The sequence below is a fragment of the Psammomys obesus genome, unplaced genomic scaffold (assembly GCF_907164565.1).
Source record: "Psammomys obesus unplaced genomic scaffold, mPsaObe1.curated_primary_1811, whole genome shotgun sequence".
Classification (NCBI taxonomy): domain Eukaryota; kingdom Metazoa; phylum Chordata; class Mammalia; order Rodentia; family Muridae; genus Psammomys; species Psammomys obesus.
The window spans coordinates 9,908,784-9,924,457 of record NW_026596162.1 but is presented as its reverse complement, the minus strand read 5'-3'; the positions used below and the strand labels follow the sequence as shown (position 1 = coordinate 9,924,457).

At 44.3% G+C, this 15,674-nt stretch overlaps 1 pseudogene; it reads left to right on the top strand.

Annotated features, from left to right (window-relative positions):
- The first annotated feature begins 1,381 nt into the window (after nucleotides 1–1,381).
- Nucleotides 1,382–11,806, top strand: LOC129667457 (40S ribosomal protein S21-like; annotated as a pseudogene).
- The last annotated feature ends 3,868 nt before the right edge of the window (nucleotides 11,807–15,674 follow it).

The window sequence follows — 15,674 nt, the reverse complement described above, 5'->3', positions numbered from 1 at the left end:
ACGTCAATTTGTGCTATGTACCTGTGTGTCCAAAGCTGATTGTACGGTTTGTAGTGAGTGCCCATGCCAGGAAGTCTCAGGTGAGCCGCGTACCCATCGCCTTGGCTAACCTCCGCCGATCGCTTGCTCCTGTCTCCACCTGAGTTAAAATAAGGAGACCTAACTTTCAGCCAGAGCTGCTGTCCAGCCGGGTGAGGCGGCTCTTTCAGGTGAGCCCGCGGGCTTCAGGCCCAAGGTAAAAGCTCTGTTTCTCATTTCAACCTTGTCAAGCTAAGAAGGATGATTTGATTGCTCCTGAGTTTTGTGTATGTCAGCACAGTAGAAGCTTAGTCATGCAAATCCTTGTCCCTCAGCCCATCCCCAGCCCAGGAAGACAGAGCAGCGTTTTCATAGTTTATCTGTGTTTGGAGTTGAAGGCACGTTTTCTTTTGTGTTTAGAGAACAGATGTCAGGACCATGTTTAAAGCACATAACCCGGGGACTGAAAATTGTTTTTCTGCTTTTGAAAGGAAGACACTCCACGGTAATGAACTCAGCCTGCAAGTTTGTATTCTCAAGGAATATCTTAACTGTTTCGGGTCCTCCCCGCACCTGCCCCTTTAAACATCTCCCTCGCCTGGCCTTCGAAGGCCAAAGTCATTTCGGCCTAACAGTTCCTTTTGTTGTCTCACGCCGAGATGGCCATATATAAGCTAGCCTTCCAAGGCTTGAGCCTCCCTTAGAACTTGAGGGCTCAGTGTTAAGTCATCATTTATTGAACAAAGAGCACATGGGGGAAGCTGTAATGGACACATTTATTCTGGAGATCTCAACCAGGATGAGGGCTTTAGTGCTTAAGGAAAAGCTGCCAGGGAGGAAGCCAGGGAGGGCAGAAGACACTTGTCTTTCTAAAGAGGTGCAGGTGACTAGGCAGGCACTGAAGGGAAAGCGAGTGAACAGATGGTCCAGGATCCCCATCACATGGGATTCGGAGGAGAATGATGATGACCTCGCCCAACGGGAGGGTGGTTAAAGGTCACTAGCCTATTTGCACACACCTGGCAACCATTCGCAATATTTGTCTCCGTCAAACTTCTGGTTAGATGCGAACAGTGTGTTCTTAGCCTGGAGAGGCGTGGCCTCCCATTTTATCTTAGGAGACGAAGTTATTATGGAGGAAGATATAAGAGGCAACTTAATGGCAGCCAAAAACACCGGAACTGTGCTCGGCGTGGTGGGACACCTCTGCAGTCCTAGCGCTGTGGAGGCAGAAGGAGTTTGAGGCCAGCCTGGCCTAAATAATGAGATCCTGTCCCATGGTAGCCACTTTCCTTGGTACTTCGACCTGACAGACAGAAACAATGTAAGGGAGGATTTATTTCGCCTCACAGCAGGGTGCGGTATGGTGAAATTCATGGGGCAGGAGCGTCTCCGTGGTGGCTACAAGTCCTCACATCTCAATAAACAAGGAAGCAGAGAGCTGGACCATAACTGTATACAGGCTATAAGCTGTAAGAGCAGGCCCTCCAGGAACGTACTTCCTTCAGCTTAGGGCCCATTCCCTAAGGGTTCCACAAGGTTCCAAAGCTGTAGCACCTGGTGGGAACCAGGTGATCAGACACAGGAACCTGGGGACATTTCATATCCAGTCTATAGCTCTTTGCACCACAAAATACACAAAATACCCTACAAGGAAACAAACGAAGCAGAGAACTGAACTATGCCTTTTGTTTTTTAATATAATTAAAAATTTTTGTTTTGTTTTCGGGACAAAAGTTTTTCGGTGTAGACAAGATTGGCTTTTTGTTTTATCTATCTATCTATCTATCTATCTATCTATCTATCTATCTATCTATCTATCCATCTATCTCTCTATCTATCTATCTATCTATTTTTGACCGGGATTTTTTTCTGTGGACAGTCTTGACTGTCCTGGAATCACTCTGTAGACCAGGCTGGCTTTGAACTCACAGAGATCCACCTGCCTCTGCCTCCCTGAGTCCTGGGATCACAGGCATGAGTCACTGAGTCTGGCTGACCAGGTTGCCTTTGAACTCACAAATCTTGCTTGCCTCTGCTTGGAGAATGCTAGGATTAAAGGCATGAGCCACCGTGCCCAGATATTTGTTTGGTTTTGAGGCACCATGTTTTCCAGCCCAGCCTTGGACTCACTCTGTATTTGAGGATGGCCCTGAACTCTGTTCTTCTGGCCTTCTCCTCCCAAGTTTTGGTATTATAGATATGTTATTGACTGTGCTTAGCTGGGCTATGCTTTTGAAATTGAGACAGTTCCCTGTGCATAGCTGAAAGACAAACATTTAGATTGATAGGTAGATTATTTAATATCTCATTTGCCTCTTATTAATCAATGGTTGCATTCAAGTAGCAGTTCTCAACCCGTGGGCTGCAACCCCTTTGGGAGTCAAATGACCCTTTTACAGGGGTCACCTAAGACCATCAGAAAACAGATATTTACATTATTATTTATAACAGTAGCAAATTACAGTTATAAAGTAGCAATGAAAATAATTTTCTGGTTGGGGTCACTACAAATGAGAAACTATCATAGCATTAGAAAGGTTAAGAACCGCTATGTTAGAGCCTAGCATTGTGTTTCATGCCTATAATTCCTATACTGAGGAGGCAGAAGAAGGGGATCAAGAGTTCCCAACCTCAGCTACATATAGAATTCAAGACTAGCCTGGGCTACATGATGAGACCCTGTCTGAAAATAACAACAGCAAAGCAAGACACAACAGCTCCTTCCCCTAATCCCAGCACCTGGGAGGCTGAGACAGAAAGATCACCAGGAACCAGAGGCCAGCTTGGGCTACAGAGTGAGACCTCATCTCAAAACAAAACAAAACAACAACAACAACAAAAAACAATAAAAACAATTTCATTAGGCCACCTTATTCCTCTTATATTGTTATAATAGAATGAAATTTAATTTATTGGTTCACATATGCTTAGTTGATCAGTAAATATTTTTATATATTATGTGCTACCTGGTATAGGAATATGCAATGCAAAGACTAAATCAAGTTATTCAACCTCAGCAGGACCAGAGTTAAACACAGCTCTTTTTTTTTTAAATTTGTATTTTATTTTATTTTATGTGCGTTGGCACTTTGCCTGCATATATATCTGTGTGAGGGCGTCAGATCCCCTGGGATCTGGAGTTACAGATAGCTGTAAACTGTCATATGGGTGCTGGGAATCAAACCTGGGTCCTCTGGCAGAGCAGCCAGTGCTCTTAGCCACTGAGCCCTGCTAAACCCAACTCTTTACACCACCTCCCTTTCTAGCTGTATTTCAGTCTTAGAACTGCTTTGTAAATCAGCTCCCACCTATAATGGAGGCCTAGAAGACAGACAAAATACCCAGTATCACAATAAGATGAAACATGTCCATAAAGTAAAAAAAAAAAAAAAATATATATATATATATATATGTATGTATGTATGTATATATATGTATATATCTTTCTCATGCACTGGATAGTAAATGAGCATCATGCTGGGGAGAAGAGTTACAGGAAGGAGCGAGTCCAAGTTCAGAGATGGGATCAAACTCATGCATCTCATTGTTCTCTCACAAGTAACAGCTCTGTGGGAGTCCCACAAGGCTATGACTGTGGGATCCTCCTCTCTAGAAAAGTGAAGTATGGAGGTATCTAGGCCCTTCTCACGCTCTTGGTGAATGCCCCCCTTTGTTCCTGAGGATAGTGTCAAGCAGATGATCTCAGGGGCATCAAATGAATCACTGTCCTCGCAAAGACTTGTTCCAGAAGCTTCCTGGGGTAGATAGGCAGGCAGGGGAGGAAGTCCACGGGCAGTGAGAACCACATCTGGTTGCCAATGAGACCATCCCTCTCTCCAGCCCTCTCTTCTCTACCCCCGAGGAGGGAACATGTGTATATCTTCAGAGCTTCTGGCTAGGGTGCTCAGAGGGGGCATGAAGCTGGTCCCTGCCCTTAGGAAACTTCTGCTCTACAGAGAATCTGAGATGTGCACTTGAGGGGAATAATGACAAGGCCACTCATAATTTCTCTGCCTTTGAGAGGAGATCAAAGGGTTGTGGTTCAATGGATCACCCTGTTGGCGCCTGTTGGGATTGCCCAAGTGCTCCGGGGAGTCGTTTTGACTGGAGTGGAAGAGGAGCCAGGGCTGGATTTTAGTGGCTCTTGACCTTCCCCTCCCTGCCCTGCATCTGTTTCCTCATCAGAAGTCTGAGAATTACAGGGCTGGCTATCTGACTCACCAGGATGTCATAAAGATGAGCGAGACACCGAAGTCCTGTTCTTTCCGCCCCTTGACAGAAAGGCACTGCTAAAGACCAATGCAGGGTGTCAGTGCTGAGGACGGCAGTTTTGACGTGGCCATTTCATACGTTGGACAACCTAATCCTCTCTGTCTAAACATGGAAATCCCACAGCTCTGCCCAACTCATCACTGCACCGATCCACTTAACCTCTGAACAATATATAATCTAAGTATTTCATCTTGTCTCCTCGTTATCTGTGTTTATTCCATGTTCGTTTATGGTCTGAGTCTCCTCTCTGTTTATCCATTTTGATGGAATAGTTTAATTAAGGAACACCTCCAAGAGGTGCCTCATTCATTTCTTCCTTTTCTGGCATCGTACGTAACTTGACACAGCGTAAGTGCTGATGTTTGAAACTGACAGGCCCCAAGTTCAAAGAGCTATTTTATTGCTACTCTAGAAGAATTTCAGTTTCAGATGCCCACCCCAATCCTGGCACGTGCTATGTAGGGTGAAGTTGGACCAAAGGTCTTTGGCCACGTTATGAGAAGGATAGATTATAACAAAGGAAGACAGGTCTAGGAAGAGGGAGACCTGGAATTTGGTTTCGATTCTTCAGTGAACTAGTAGTTGAAACTGGTTGAGTCACTTAAAAGCTCTGTTTCTGCTGGGCCTGGTGGCACAGGCCTGTGATAGCAGCTACATAAGAGGCTGAAGCAGGAGGCCACAAGGTTAAGATCTGCTTAGAAACTTATTGAGAATCCGGTTGAAAATTAAAAGATTTATATATATTTATGGCCAAGGATGTAGTTGGGAGAGGGGATGAAACACTTTCTGAACTTTTCTGATCCTAGGTTCAATTTCTAGTACAAATGAGATAGATGATAGGTAGATAGGTAGATAGGTAGATAGGTAGATAGGTAGATAGATAGATAGATAGATAGATAGATAGATGATAGATACGTAGAGATAGATGATAGATAGATAGATGATAGAGAGATGATAGATACATAGAGATAGATGATAGATAGATAGAGAGATAGATGATAGAGAGATAGAGAAAGAGAGATAGAGGCAGAGAGAAAGAGTGAGAATGGTGGAGGGAGAGAGGGTTAGAGCTGCTAGGATGGCACATAGACATAGATATAGAAAATTTTGTTTCTGTTTTTTAAAAAGAAAGGCTTTTCAGTTTCTTCATCTGTCACATGTCAACTTCAGCCTGCTCTGTATTTCATCTGGCTCTAATATTTTGTCTAGATTTGAAGGTCTCTATGCTAACTACTTTGCAATGCTGTGACCAGAAAACAGTCGAAGGTGCTGTGTGTCTGGGGGTTCGGCCCATGGTTGCTTGGTTACAGGTGCTTGGGGAGCATGATCATGGTGAGAGTGTGGGGTGGGAAGGTTTTTAACCTCCTGGTAGACCAGAAACAAAGGGCAAGGAAAGACCGAGGACCAGGGCTAACGTACAAACGTCTGATCCCAGAGATCTTTCCCTTCACTTAAGTCTGACCTCCTCAGGTTCTCACTACCTTTCCAAAAAGAACCATCAGAGGGAGGATTGAACTTGAGGGCTGGCGGGGGACAAAGCACCATCCAAGGAAAGGTTTGTGCAGAGGAGAATGCCATCAAAACTGGGAGGAGAGTGTCACCAAAGACAGGAATGAACACTTTCCCCACCTTCGCCATCACCACTCACGGGATGAGGGGAGTGGGTAGAAAAAAGGATTGTCTGTTCCTCTCTGGGCCTCCTACTCACTCACTGTCTGTCCCTTGCAGGCCAGGCGCGGGGCTGCAGACATCTGCTCATTCCATCTGTCTAAGCTCATGTTTATCCAGTGCCCCCTGATGCAAGGGCCCAGAGTCACCTGGGGGAGGTGTGCTGATGCTGAAGAGCAGGCCCTGATTGTGCCACAGCATCCAGATGGACTGCATTTTTATCCCTTTGCAAAACCCAAGCTCGTGGGAGGTAGAAGGAGAGGGAAGGAGAGCCTAATTTATTGCTTAGTCATGTTTATTTTCACTCTTGGCTGCTCTAGGGCATTTTTCTTAATGTATCGGGGTCACAATTTTATTGACTTCAAGGATGCTTGAAAGCCGTGTGTGTGTGTGTGTGTGTGTGTGTGTGTGTGTGTGTGTGTGTAAGAGAAAGAGGCTGTATTAAGATGATCTGGGTTTCTATTGCTCTTTAAGAAAAAAATGTCCTCTAAAATTTTTGTTTTGAACCTAACCAACCTGGCCAAAATATAACTTCCTTCTCACAGACCACAATACTAACCATAGACCTGTCCTGATTACTTTAATTGGCTTAGATAAGAAGTCCAAACCTTGCCTATCACAGTTGTGAACGCCTGTGATCCCAGCATTCTGGGAGGCAGAGGCAGGCGGATCTCTGTGAGTTCCAGGCCAGCCTGGTCTTCAAAGTGAGTCCAGGACAGCCAAGGCTACACAGAAAGATCCTGTCATGAAACACCTCCCCCCACCCCCCACCAAAAAAGAATTTCCAAACCCGACCTGACTTAGTGTTTCTACAAGAAGTACCCTTAATCATTTCCCTTCAGTGCTCCACTCTGGTGGAATTCTTCAGTGGCCTTTAATAATAGGAGTGATGACAGAAGAAGATAGATAAGAAGAAACTCCAGCCACCACTGGTCTAGCCCTTGCCCAGCCTTGTGGAGTAGTTTATGTATGGGAAATTTTAGAGACCAGGAAACAGGTTCACATAAAGAGCAGGTATCAAAATGCAAGCTTGGCTGGGTCTGTCTATGGCCTGTGAATAAAATCAGAAGGAAACAGGATGTGCATTTGTTTTGAGAAAGAAACTCACTCTGGAACTTGCTCTGTAGACCAGGCTGGCCTTGAACTCACTGAGATCTGCCTGCCTCTCTGTCCCAAGAGCTTCTCCTAAAGACGTGATCACCACTGCCCAGCTGGGATGCACATTTTACAAGACTTGTATTTATTTATTTTGTGTCTGAATGGCATGTTGAGCAAGATTATGCCACTGGGTGTGTGGATGTCAGAGGACAACTTTGAGGAGTCAGTTCTTAGGCCTTTAACGGGGTCTGGTGATTGAATGTCTGTCCTCGTACTAGACCTTTGAACACACGAACGCACACACAAGTAAATGTAATAAAAAAAAATAAAACAAAAAAGAGCTTCATATGCTTGGAATGGTGGCACAAGCCTTTAATCCCAGCACTCGGGAGGCAGAGGCAGGTGGATAGCTTTCTGAGTTTCAGGCCAGCCAGGGCTACCCAAAGAGCAAAAACAAAACAAGTAGAAGAGTTGCACGGAGAAGCATTCAGTGAGAAGTTTCTTTTTGAAGTATTTTATAAATTTTGTTAAAGGAGAAAGGTAAATATTATAAAGAGACATTTGTGTCTCTCAGTCTGACTATCAGACCACTGAGACAGTGGGACACCCCCTCTCCCCTGGGGGATTGTCCCTCATGGAGGAACCTGTCTCCCAGAAAGAAATTCCATACAGTTCTAACAACTTCCAGATCACCCTTCAGTTTGCATTTGAGACCCAAGAGGCGTAGACAAAGACGGTTGTGAGGACACTTTGACCTTGAAGGCCAGCTGTGTATATCTTTGGGTCCTTTATTTATACTCCCACTTAAGCACCCCAAAGCTGGATTTGAAGGGTTTGCTGGATCTCTTTGTCCCTCTTCCTAATGAGGCCACATTGAGTAAATATCCTTTTTCTGATTTCCACTTAAAAAAAAAATTAAAAGTCCTTGGCTAAGAGCACTTGTTGCTCTTTCAGAGGATCTGGGTTTGGTTTCCAGCACCCACACTCTGGCTCCATAACTCTGTATCCAGAGGACCTAGTGCCTTTTTGACCTATGTGGGCACTAGGCACACAAATGATGCACACACACACGTAGACAAAACAGCCATACACATGGAGTAAATAAAACTCAAAAGAAGTTAATACTCCATTAAAAATGTTTTTAAAGGGAATTTTTTGAAATAGAAAATTATACCTATTTATTTATCATTAAAAAAATTTTTTTTTGAGATTTTGTTTCTTTGTGTAGCCTTGGCCGTCCAGACTTGCTTTGTAGACCAGGCTGGCCTTGAATGCACAGAAAACCACCTGCCTCTGCTTCTTGAGTGACACTTACTTATTTAATATGTATTTGTGTGTGTGTGTGTGTGTGCGCACGCGCACATACCATGGCTGGCTAGAGTGTGGCCATCAAAGGACAACTTATGGAAGTTGGTTTTCTCTTTCCACCAAGTGGGTCCAAAGGATTGAACTCAAGTGATCGGTTTTGGCAGTAAGTGCTTTTACCCACTGAACCATCTTGACAGCCCTCTGCTCTTTTCTTTTATGAGCTAGGGTCTTGCTAGGTAGCCAAGGCTAGACTTGGCATTTATCAGTAACCCAGGATATCTTCAAACTTGTGGCATTCCCCTTGTCTCAGTCTCCTAACAGTTGGCATTACAGGTGTGTTCTGCCATGCTGTACTTGAGAAGTTTCCCTTGAATGAAAGATATTGTGGCCAGGCTCCGTGGCACATGCCTGTGAGCTGTGATCCCAGCACTCGGGAGGCAGAGGCAGGTGGACCTCTGTGAGTTCAAGGCCAGCCAGGTCTACAAAGTGAGTTCAGGACAGCCAAAGCTACACAGAGAAACCCTGTTTGGAAAGAAAGAAAGAAAGAAAGAAAGAAAGAAAGAAAGAAAGAAAGAAAAAGAAAAAAACAGCTATTGCAGATGAGTAGAGACGTAGCGTATCCAGTGAAGTAGCCCATTCACACAAAACCTACTACTGCAAATATGGCTTTTATATGAAAAGTGAGAACAGGTCAGTGATGGTGTAAACCCTTAATCCCAGCAGCTGGGAGGCAGAGGCAGGCGGATCTTTGTGAGTTCTTGGCTGGCCTGGTCTACAGAGTGAGTTCCAGGACAGCCAAGGCTACACAGAACTCTGTCTTGAAAAAAGAAAAAAAAAATGTAAAAAGAAATGAAACATGAGGTGCTCAAAGCCATCCTGACAGTGAAAACTTGGGGCTACATCTTCTGAATGGGGATAGGACAAGATAAGAGATAACTTAAACACTAAAATCTCAGGAGTCAGGATGCAAAACCTGCTTCCAAAACTGATGATGTTCAATTCCCATATCCACAGCGGGGCACACCCAGACACACACACACACACACACACACACACACACACACACACACACACAAATAAATAAATGAAGTGTAGTAAAGTCTTAGGCATCCAACACAGACTAGAGTCGTGGCCCTCATTCTTTACGAGGGTGAGGGCCCCTTGTTAATACCAAAGAACTTAATGAGCCTTATGTGATGGTCATTATACTTTTAATTATCTCATCACTGGCAGCTACTTGGCATGAGTATGGATTTGGAATGTACTTGTGATTACTCTGCAGGAACCCATGTCACAGGATAGAAGTCACTGGAGAGGAGAAAGGAACCTAGTTTTTCTTTAATTTGAGGATTTCATACAGAAATGCATTATATTTTCATTTTTAAGCCCCCTCCCACTGTAACTCCTCTGTGCCCCCCACCTCTCAAATTCACGATCTCTTCTTCTATATTTATTTTTGACATACCCCCCTCCACTGAATTCAGTTAATGTTGCCCTTATTTGCATGTGTTTGTGGCTGACTTCTTAGGACCAGGAGTCGTGTGTGTGTGTGTGTGTGTGTGTGTGTGTGTGTGTCTGTGTGTGTGTGTGTGTGCTTCTAAGTAGGCGGAAAAGGGGAAAAAAAACCAACACAAACTAGTTTCCTCTCTCAGAAGCCTTGACTGTTATGTAGGGATGGGGGCTGGTGAAATTTTCCTCCATCCATGTTGGTGTAGTCTTTTCAGGTCTTGTATAGGCGGCCATGTTGTTGAGAGGTTATGGGCGAAGCATGGCTCTCTGGTCCAGAAGACACCCTCATACAGTCATAGAGCAGAGGCTCCCTGGTTCTTATCAGCTCTTCAGCCTCCTCTTCCTTGATGTTCCCTGAGCCTTAGGTGTGGGGCTTGTGGTAGAAATGCTCCATTTGGGGCCAGACACCCCATAGTTACTTATTCTCTGCATTTTGACAGGTTGTGGATCTCTTTAGTGTCGTCTGTCTGCTGCAAAAAAAGGCCTATTTTTTTTGAAGGGAGACATCACCAGCCATACCCTGGGGTTTTTGATAGTCTGTGCCTGGGGAGAGGGGTAAGGGATCATTATCCTGTTGAATTGGGTACCTGCATTAAAACTCTATCTTTCAGCCAGGCTGTGGTGGCACATGCCTTTAATCCCAGCACAGATGGAGCTCTGTGAGTTCGAGGCTATCTTGGTCTACAGAGCGAGTTCCAGGACAGCCAGGGCTACACAGAGAAACCCTGTCTCAAGAAACAAAAAAACCCCAGCCCGCCTACTATCTATCTATCTATCTATCTATCTATCTATCTATCTATCTATCTATCTACTTATCTACTGTCTGTCTATTTTCCTGACTATCTTATATATGTATGTTAGTGTTATAAAATAATATCATTTCCCTATGGATTTTCAAAACACCCTTCTTGTCATTTCCTCCCTTCTCCTCTCCTCTCTATTAGCCACCCAGTTAAGACTTTCTCCCATTTTCCCTTTTCCCTCTTCCTAACATCCGTGTCCTGCCATATCCCTGCTCTAGAGCTCTCCTAGCCCGGACCCTTTTCTACATTAGCTTCTAAGGTTATTTCAGGTTGTACACTCAAATCCAAAGCTTTGGATTTAGGGGCCACACATAAGAAAGAAGATAATGGCATTTATCTTTCTGGGTCCGGGTTATCTCATTCAGTATAACACCAGTTCCATCCATTCACCTATGCATTTCATTCTCCTTTACAGCTCTATAGAATTCTTTTGTGAAACTTGAGTGGGGCCTGTTCTTCCAGATTCAGTTGCCCTCAGTAAGTAGGCTCACGCTGACATACTTTTCCTGCTTCATTTATTCTCCTTTGCATTTGTGAACTTGGAGGTCATGATTGGGAATTGTATCTTGTCAACTCTGAAATATGTAGAGATAGAAATGAGTTTCTAGACTTGCCTGGTAACATATTACCTTTTCTCCTTACTCGTGTTTTCTAAATTTCCATAATTATGTTATTACTCCTATAGTAAAAATGAGTATACTCAGTACTGGGTGGGGATGGGGCCTGAAGGCAGAAGGTTTTTAGTTTAAAGTCAGCCCAGGTAATGCAGTGAGATGCCGTGTCAAAACAAAACAGAGCAAAACCCTAAGTTTAAAACAAGCAAGCAAGCATACTTTCTGCGATCCCCCTTGACCTGGAGTGACCAGGCATGTCCTCCATCTGCAGAACCACGATTGTCAGTTCATGGACCTGTAAGTGCTGTGGAAATGCTCCAGGAGCAACTGGATTATTGGTGCCAAGGGCCACCTGCCCGTCCAGATGAATGTGACTGAGGTTGGCAAGGTCACAGGCCAGTTTAATGGCCAGTTTAAAGCCTATGCTGTCTCTGGGAGAATTTGCAGGATGGATCAGATGATTCTCTACTCTGGTTGATTAAGGCATATGGAATTGTCTTGAAGAACAAGTGACCAGAAGAGATCAAGCATATTTGTCATAAATAAAAGTGAAAAAGCAAAACAGAAACAACAACAAACCCAAAATAAGTGAGCAAACAAATAATGAGTATTTGATGTTGCTGTAATCTCAATACTTGGGAGATAGATAAAAGCAAGAGGATCAGGAATTCAGCATCACCTTTGGCTATATAGTGACCTGGAGGTTAGCCTGAACTGTTTCAAATAGCCAACAAACAAACAAAAAACCCAAAAAACCAACTCAATGATAAATGTTTGAGATGATTAATATCTTAAGTTAACCATTATCCAATGTATAGTACTTGCTAGCATATGTACCCCACAAAGATAAACAATTATCTATCAATTAAAAAAAACATATGGACTCCAACTTCTCTGCCTGTGACTCTGTGGGTTTTCCCCTGCCACTGTCACTCTCCTTTGCCGATGCTAGATGCTAATAGGAACAAGCTTGGTACTAATCGTGATGTTTGTGTAAGGCCACAGCGGCCTGGAGAAGGATCGTGTGCCCTGAGGCTACACTTGGATCTAATGGGGTAAGACTGGAGAACATGTCTGTGGCTTGTTGGATGTTGTGGAAACTGTCTACCAAACTGATCTGCTTTGTGTAATAAAAACAGTAATTTCTCAGGCAGGACTTTTGTTGTTACTGTACTGTCTCTCAGTGGACGGCCTACTCCAGCCTGGCTGTTTTCTCTCTGTTGGAGGGACAAACGAAGCTGTTTACTTCTGTGCTGTTGGTTCACTCTGTCTGCTCTGCTTTCTGTCATCCAGCACATGGAAACCTGGAGTCTTAAGTTCTTTGGCCAAAGAGTCAATGTGTCCTGGAATAAGCACATTCACAGGAGTCTTAGGGGACAGTTGTGACAGAGGCAACTTCGTGTTTTCTCTGACTTAGGTGGCTCAGTGTACAGCAAGGAGGAAGATGGGAAGAAATGCTGCACAATTACTCCCTGGGTCAAGTTGCATCCATTACAGTTTGTTGTTGTTGTTGTTGTTGTTTTTCAGTCAGGTGATGGATTTCAGTGCCCATATATCTACTTTATGTTTTATTGCTGTTTTGAGACAGTCTCCTGTAGCTTTTGTTGGCCTCAAACTCTCTAGTTGAATATAAAGGCTGTGAGCTCCTGATCCTCCTGCCTCTGCATTCCAAAGGCTGTGATTACAGGTAAACACTGCTACAGTCAGCCCAGTTTTTGTGTGTTTGTTTTGTTTCGTGGTTTACATCTAGTTAGTGTACGTGTGGAGACCTGCAGGAGTCAGTTTTCTCCATCCACCAAGCGGGTTCTGGGGATGAAACTCAGGTGGTCAGTCTTGGTGGCAGGTGCCTTTATCTTAGGAGCCATCTCAGCAGCTCTTTTTTTTCTCCTGCAGAGTAGCTCTTGCATTTCAAAAGACCTCCAGCAGCCACTAGATCGAGGTTACACTCCTAACCCCAACCCCCCCCCACAAGGGCTCTTCAATCTCAGCGAGATTCCTGTGCATCTGCGTTTGTAATATCTGGGGCCTCGCTGGCTTAAAAATCAGTGGGCAGTACATACATACCCCACCGATAGACAGCTATATGGCACACACACATTAAAAAAAAAAGTGCATGTGTCTGTGTTCCCAGGTTTAATTCCCAGAATCCAGGACAGAAAGGAAAAAGGAAAAGAAAGAAAATGATATGAGGGCTTGGCATATAGGTGGATTATACAGTGAGCACGTAGCTTATGCGGGACACTAAGTTTTAGAGCAAGGGAGAGGGACAGGGAGAGAGAGGGTGCTTACCTAGGACCTTCTGCAGACTCTAGAAGTTTTGAGACACAGCCCTCAGCAGGAGGTCTCCCCGAATCTGGACTTGCCTCTTGGGTGGTGAGTCACGGCGATGGAAGCGGTCTTTGCAGGCTGCTTCCCTCGCGGTCCAAGGCTTAGTGCAATTAGAGCCCGTGCTGCCACAGCACTCTGACATTCTCAGATGGAAAGTGCTAGATGAGCATAAAATTTTATAACGGTAATGGAGTCGGAGCAAATAGCATTGTAATAAATGGCTCTGGCTGCTGATACTGCATTTAAGAGTCCCCTCTTTATTGTCTCGTGTTTACTATATGTGATGAACCGAGGTGATTAATAACAATGGTAATAATTACTCGTAGGCATTTTATGCTTTCAAGGGGTTTTACAACTTGTTCGTTATGTAATCTTTAATCTCCATGGTGGCTGCCCTGCTAAGTCAGTATTGTCTCCTTGTTTTTGTTTAATTTTTTTTTCTTTTTTTAATTTTAATTTTTCTTTTATGTAGTCTCTTGTAGCTCAGGCTGGCTTCCTGCACCTCATATAGCCAAGGATGACGTTGAATTCTTGATTCTTCTTCCTCTACCTCCTAAGAGCTGGGTTTAAAGGCATGCAACACCAGATCTGGTTTTTGAGAAAGTGAGGTCTGAAGCCAGGGCTTCATGTATGCAGCAGAGAAGTCTAAAGACCCAAGAGGAGGGAAGTGAGGTTCTTAAATTCACATAGCAAGTCAACATGTCAAGAGTTTAGACTGGAGTTTGAAAAAGAAAAGCTGTCAGGGCTGGAGAGATGGCCCAGCGGTTAAGAGCACTGGCTGCCCTTCCAGAGCGATCCTGGTTCAATTCTCAGCACTCACATGGCAGCTTACAACCGCCTGTGGCTTCAGTCCCAGAGGATCCCACACCCTCATACAGACAAAAGGCAAAATACCAAATGCACAAGAAATTAAAAAAAGAAAGAAAGAAAGAAAAAAGAAAAGGAACGCTGTCAGCCGCTTGTAGTGATGCACGCCTGTAACCCCTGCACTCATGGAGGCAGAGGCAGGCAGATCTCTGTGAGTTCAAGGACAGCCTGGTCTACAAAGGGAGTCTAGGGCAGCCAAAGCTCCATAGAGAAAACCTGATTATTAAAAAAAAAAAAAAAAAAAAAGTAAAGCTGTTGAATAAACGGAGAAGGAGGTAAGGTAGTGGGAAATCAGCTGGTGCTCATGAAGGACGTCCTACAGGGCTGGGTGCAGATGCTCCCCTCTGGACATGAGAAGCCAGGGGGACTTGAGGCAGAATGTGAATGATGGCGTTGCCCCAAGCTCCCTCTTTTCAGTCCCGGGTGATCTGTCTCGGTCTGAGTGGTCACCTGCATTCCTCCTGCTGGTACTTCACATCTGGGTGAGGCCGATCAAGGCGAGTCGGGCTTTATGTGGCAGCTAATTGGGTGCTATAAGGAACAGACCCCAAACCTGTAGTGTCAGCAACTGTGTATTGCATAATCAGGTGCTTCGAATGCCCACTTGGGGATTGGACTGCGATAAGCAAGTGCCATCCGTATCTGCGAGACAAGCATCGTGTCAATTACAGTGTGGATGGCCAGATTTATGTGCTTTTTGGCAGTGCTGCTAAACTATTAATCATGTCTCATGAATGGGCTCCGTGTAAACCAGCGTCGAATGGCACATCCCATGGACCATTCTGGCAAAATATATCGAATTTCCTCTGTGTTTCCTGCTAACATCGAAGACACTTGAAAATGAGATTGGATACAGAAAGGCCTTAAGTGATAACCAAGAGTCAATCTTCCCTCCAGCTCTCCCTTTCTCTTTCTCCCTCCCTCCCTCTTTTCTTCCCTTCTTCTTGCTCTCTTTTCCTCACTGTCTCCCTTTCTCTCTGGCTTTGTTTCCCTTCCTTCTTTTTTCCCTTCTTTCTTCCTTCCTTTCTCTCTCTGCTTCCTTCCTTTTACAGTCATACTATGTAGCTCAGGCTGGCTTTGAACTCACTATCTTCTTCCCGTTACTCATGGTCATCATAAGGTGTAGACCACCAAGATCAGCTTCTTCTTTTACTCTTTTTTTTTTTTCTTCTTCTTCTTTAGATCA